This window comes from Coenobita brevimanus, chromosome 71 (genome assembly GCF_032717465.1).
Source record: "Coenobita brevimanus isolate Jiangsu-jjx chromosome 71, ASM3271746v2, whole genome shotgun sequence".
In the NCBI taxonomy this organism is placed as follows: domain Eukaryota; kingdom Metazoa; phylum Arthropoda; class Malacostraca; order Decapoda; family Coenobitidae; genus Coenobita; species Coenobita brevimanus.
The window spans coordinates 31,571,268-31,577,192 of NC_137024.1; positions in this window are offsets into that span (position 1 = coordinate 31,571,268).

A 5,925-nucleotide genomic window follows, 5' to 3' on the forward strand; every position below is an offset into this window, starting at 1 on the left:
TGTTTTACCAACTGCGTGAGATTAAACGATTCTGCAAAGAGCTTGCATTCTAGAGCAGTATCGCCAGTCCTGGCAGAATGCAATAACCATTCTACATTACGTACGTTAAAACCACCCTAAACAGTAATATCAGTGGTAAGGGTGAGGTTAAGGTTGATCAGCTGTGTGGGTATGGAGTCAAATATGCTGGGTTCTGAAGAAGCACTGGGGGAGCGATAAACTATAGAGATATCTGGTGATATTTAGGTAATTCATTTTGTATAATGAGTAATCAAAGTTAGCTGAAGTGGACATCAAAATAGTGTCAACTGCATATTTAGATTTGATATAACAATAGGTGCCGCCCTTGTTACAGAAGCAGCTATGTGAGGAGATGGTAACCAGGAAAACTACATGGGGATATGTCAGAACAGAGTGAGATTTGGGTTTCTGTGAGGAATAGGGCTAGAAGGGATATGAATTGGAGGAAAAAGTGAAAAGAATTCAGATTGGTACTAAGACCACGGATGCTAGTAAATTATGAGGCCGAACCTGCACTTCTCTGCTGACGAGCACAAACATTGTTTACAGTAACTACTGTGGGCCTCAATTACAATCTAATTCCTTTGTCAATGCAAAAATTACAATTAAAATTGGCAACTGGAATGTGAGAACGCTAAATCATGACGGTAAAATCGATGAGTTAGTGAAGGTTTTTCAAAATTACGGACTTGATATTTGTGCTCTGACAGAAACTAGATTAACTGGAGTCGATAAGTTGGATTTGGAGGATGATATACGTTTATTGATATCTGGTCGACAGGACGGAATGCATTATCAGGGAGTAGGATTGTTGCTGGGTTGTAAGGCAAATAAGGCTTTATGTGAGTGGGATCCTATAGATGAGCGATTGTTATACGCACGGTTTAAATCAAATCATGGCAACATCAGTCTGTTTGTGTGTTATGCACCTACTAATGATGCACTCGATGAAAGGAAAGACACATTTTATGAAAAGTTGCAAGAAGGAGTAGGAAGGGTACCTAGACATGATGTTTTGATCTGCGTTGGAGACTTTAATGCAGTAATGGGCTGTTCAAATGAGGGATTTGAGACATGTATGGGTAAGATGGGAGTTGGTAGTAGGATGAGTGAAAACGGAGTGAGGTTTGGAAGCTTCTGTCTAGCAAATGACTTAGTCAACGGGGGCACACTCTTTCAGCATTGCAATATACACAAGACAACTTGGGTGTCGCCGTGTGGAAAATATAAAAATCAGATTGATCACATCGCTATCAGTAGGAGGCATAGAAGTTCTCTGCTAGATGTTCATGTTAAACGGGGAGCGGATATTGGTAGTGACCATCAACTCAGCATTGCAAAAATAAGGTTTAAACTTAAAAATCAGAAGAGGGAAAAATCTGGTGTTGGTAGATACGATATTGTTAAGCTTAGAATGGAAGGAGAAGAAAAGGAGGAATTCAGATTAGAATGCAGAAATAGGTTTTTGGTGTTGGAAACGTTGGAAGAGGGGGAGAGAAGTGTAGATTAGATGTGGGAGGATGTGAACAAAGTTTTGCATGAGACTGCTGAATGTACGATTGGAAGGAGACATAGATTCAGGAGAAAGAAATGGATATCGGAGGAAACGTGGGATATGATAAAAAAGAGAGGTGAGGCTAAATTGAGGAGTGAGATGCAATGCGTTGATGAACGAGAGATTGAATTAGCAAGAGCTGCGTACTGGAGTTTGAATTCAGAAGTAAGAAGGTTAGCTAGGAGAGATAAAAGAAGATGTATGGATGAAAAGGTTGCAGAGACTGAAATCTTAATGAACAAAAATGATGGACAGAGTCAAAGAATAGCATATGAATCGATTAGAGAACTGAGTGGTAATGCAGGTAAACGCAAGGAAATACCAGTTAGAGACAGGGAAGGAAATTTATTGACCAAAGATGGAGATATTAAAAACAGATGGAAAGAGCATTTTGAGACAGTTCTTAATAGACCAATACCACCAGAAGAGGATATACCGTCTGCTCAGGAAGATTTAAATATAGAAACAGGAGAGTTGAGGCTTGCAGAAGTGGAGAAAGCAGTAAAACAGTTAAAGAATAATAAGGCACCAGGGGAGGATGGTTTATTTCCGGAAATGTTTAAAGTGGAGGGGATAGATTAATAATGATCTTGACCAAGCTATTCAATAAGATATGGGTGACAGGGTTACTACCGTCAGTTTGGAAGAATGGTGTAATTGTTAAAGTTCCGAAGAAGGGAGACCTGAGTGAATGTGGTAATTGGAGGGGAATCTCTTTGTCACCGATAGCTTTGAAAGTTTTCAGTACAGTGTTGTTAAATAGGTTGGAGCCGGTGGTTGAGGGTATTCTGAGGGATGAACAGGCTGGTTTTAGAAAGGGACGTGGTTGCAATGATCAGATCTTTATAGTTAGGTATTTGATGCAGCAAGTTAATGAAATGAGAGTACCGTTAAGTCTTTGTTTTGTTGATTTTGAAAAGGCTTTTGATAGTGTTTCGAGAGAGACTATGGGGAAGATCATGAGACATTATGGAATACCAGAGGAGTTTGTGAGGGTCATTATGAACATGCATGAGGACACATTTTGTAAAGTGATGGTTGATGGTTGTCTGAGTGATTCGTTTGAAGTCAAGTCCGGAGTAATTCAAGGTGGTGTTCTATCGCCTTTACTATTTATATTGGTCATTGATTACATTATGAAACGCATTGGAACAGAAACCGGTGCAGGTATACTTTGGGGAGAGAACAGGAAACTTTTGGATTTAGATTATGCAGATGATATAGTTTTGATTTGTGATGGGCCAGAAGAGATGCAGAGAGTGTTGGACTGTTTGGTGAGTGAAGGTCGCAAGGTGGGTTTGGTTATTAATTGTGGAAAAACTGAAATAATCAATATGAATATGGAAAATGCGCAGGAATGTGTAATTGGAGGTATGGTTGTAAAAGGAAGTTGATAGGTTTAAATATTTAGGTACTTATTTAGCCAAGGATGGTTCTTTGAACTTTGAATTCGAGGAAAGGTTAAAGAAGGCTAATCAGGCAATGGGAATGCTTAAAAATATTTGGAATAATAACAATTTCTCTGTGCATACAAAAATCAAACTTTATAAGGTAATGGTTAGGAGTATCTTAATTTATGGACACGAGTCTTGGTACAGCACAGTGACTATGGAAAATAAATTCTTGGTGTTTGAAAATAAAGCACTTAGAAGAATATTAGGAGTTAAGTGGTGGGAAAGGATACCAAATAGTAGAATTAGAGAAATAACGGGAGTGCAGCCGATCGATGAATATGTTAGATTCTCACAATGGAAGTGGCTAGGACATGTGTATAGGAGACAGGGAATAGTACGAGGTACACCAGGGTGGGTGGCACTTGGTAGGAGAGGTAGAGGAAGGCCAAAAGAGACGTGGGTAAGGACAATGAGACGGGAAGCTGGAGATGAGTGTTGGGGAGATCTTGAGGAGTTAGCACAAGATAGGATGTGGTGGTGTGAGTTCATCGAGGCCCTATGCATCCCCGAGGGTGCCACAGGAAATGACTGATTGATTGATTGAACTACTGTGGGCACAGTCGCGTGCTTGTAACCAGGAGGACCCTGTGCCGCCACCCCTACCGTGCCGGTGGTGGCAATCCGAGGCACCACCGAATTTGCTGATAGTACTGCAGCGCCCGTTGCAGTATTATCAGCAACGGGGATGGAAATAGATGTGATGACTAATGTGTATGTAGCGTGGTGTAGACAGTAAGGCAGAGGACTGTGTTTTGTGCAGTAGAATGCTGTCAAGGTAGTTTCTATCTGCATTTTTTAATTGATCGTCATCGATTAGGGACCTGACCTGCCTACACCCTCCCCCCAAACCGTCGAGAGGCATCCAACATAGCTGAGGAAACATTAAGGGAAAATATCCTAACCATCAAAAGCCTCCGATTATATGCTAGACTAAAGGAATACGTCTTTAAGTAAAGTGGTGTTCTACTCCCTGGTTGCGATATGGATTCCTGTCAAGAAGAAAACCATGTGATCTTTGCCAAGGCTCCAGGAATGAAGAGTTTATATTGCCGCAAAAGCGAGAAGCGTGACATTTATGTATTTTCTTTCAATTGTCTTCATCCTTGTATTTTTTTCTACTACAAACAGTTGTCTATCATCGTGTATAAATTTATGTATCTGTCTGTCATCCAATTCTTTTTTCCCCATCAAGAGCGTAGGGGATGAGGGCTAGGCTGCACAAGCTCGACAGATAAGACTAGGGTGACCAGCTTCACTCTCCTCTTAGTGTCATTATGCGAACAATAAACCCCAGCCTTCCCTCTGATATAAGCCCATATAGATCCCATCTGATTGGAGCACTAGGTGTCATTTGATGATATGCTTACCACCCAACGGTGTACATAGTTTCTTAGGTTACGGGAAACCATTTGGCTTAGTAATTAGCATATAATCGCCAATAAGCAACACTACCTTGAGTTGTGTGTAGACACCTTATGCACTAGTACTTAAAAAAGTAAATACGTAGAAAACCAGAAACAGTACGATATAATAAAGTGTAAATCATTTTGGTGCGCCGGACAGATTATACGACAGTGACCCTCAGATGAAGAGATTCCGGCACAGACATCACTACACACACAGCTTGAGACCATGTGTAGAACTGAAAGACTAAAAGCTTGGATTTTTGTATACCTCGCGGGTGAGAATTTCATGCACAAAACACCAATATGCCACATATCTCCAAATTGCACCTGAGTGAGAGAAAGTTGTTACATGTTATTATTAAAAGAAAAAAAAATCTTGTTCAGTTCGAAATCTCCATAAAGATAGAGTTTTGTGTCCACACGCAAGGAGTTTTCTCCCGTATGACAGGTGGGTTGGCGTGATGACGGCTGTGTGTGTGTGTGTGTGTGTGTGTGTGTGTGTGTGTGTGTGTGTGTGTGTGTGTGTGTGTGTGTGTGTGTGTGTGTGTGTGTGTGTGTGCATTATGGGTGTCTGAAATGTTGGTATGTATACAGTTGAATGAGTATACAGTGTGTGTGTAATTCATGTATGTGTGTGTATGTATGTATGTATCTATGTATTACAGTGGATTTGTGTACCCATTGATCTCATGAAATCCCTAGGGAATTCGTGGAATAAGTTTAAACTGGCACTGGTTAATTTAGGTTGATTTAAGCTGCGGTTATGTACCACTGGGATAGTCTAGGTTAAGTTTGGGTTAGGTTAGGTTAGGTTAGGTTAGTTAGGTTGGGTTAGGTGAGGTTAATTTGGAAGAACGCTCATAACTTAGCGTTTATCTAAATCAACTTAACCAAACCTAAGTAACCCAGCATAACCTAACCTTAACTTAACCTACAGTATCCCAGCATATCCTAAACGCAACCTAAATTAACATAACCTAAATTTACCCATCGCAGTTTATAAACATTTCACAAATTCAGTAGGGATTTCATGAAATCATTGGTTTTACACACACACACACACACACACACACACACACACACATACACACACACACACATACACACACACACACACATATATATATATATATATATATATATATATATATATATATATATATATATATATATATATATGTGTGTGTGTGTGTGTGTGTGTGTGTGTTGTGAGGTGTGTGCATTATGTATGTGTAATGTTGGTGTGCATACAGTTCAATAAGGGTGTATATTGTGTGTGTGTGTGTGTGTGTGTGTGTGTGTGTGTGTGTGTGTGTGTGTGTGTGTGTGTGTGTGTGTGTGTGTGTGTATTGTGAGAAGGTGTGTGCACTATGTTTGCGTAATGTTGGTGTACATACAGTTGAATGAGGGTGTATAGTGTATGTGTGTGTAATTCATATAAGTGTGTGTGTGTGTGTGTGTGTGTGTGTGTGTGTGTGTGTGTGTGTGT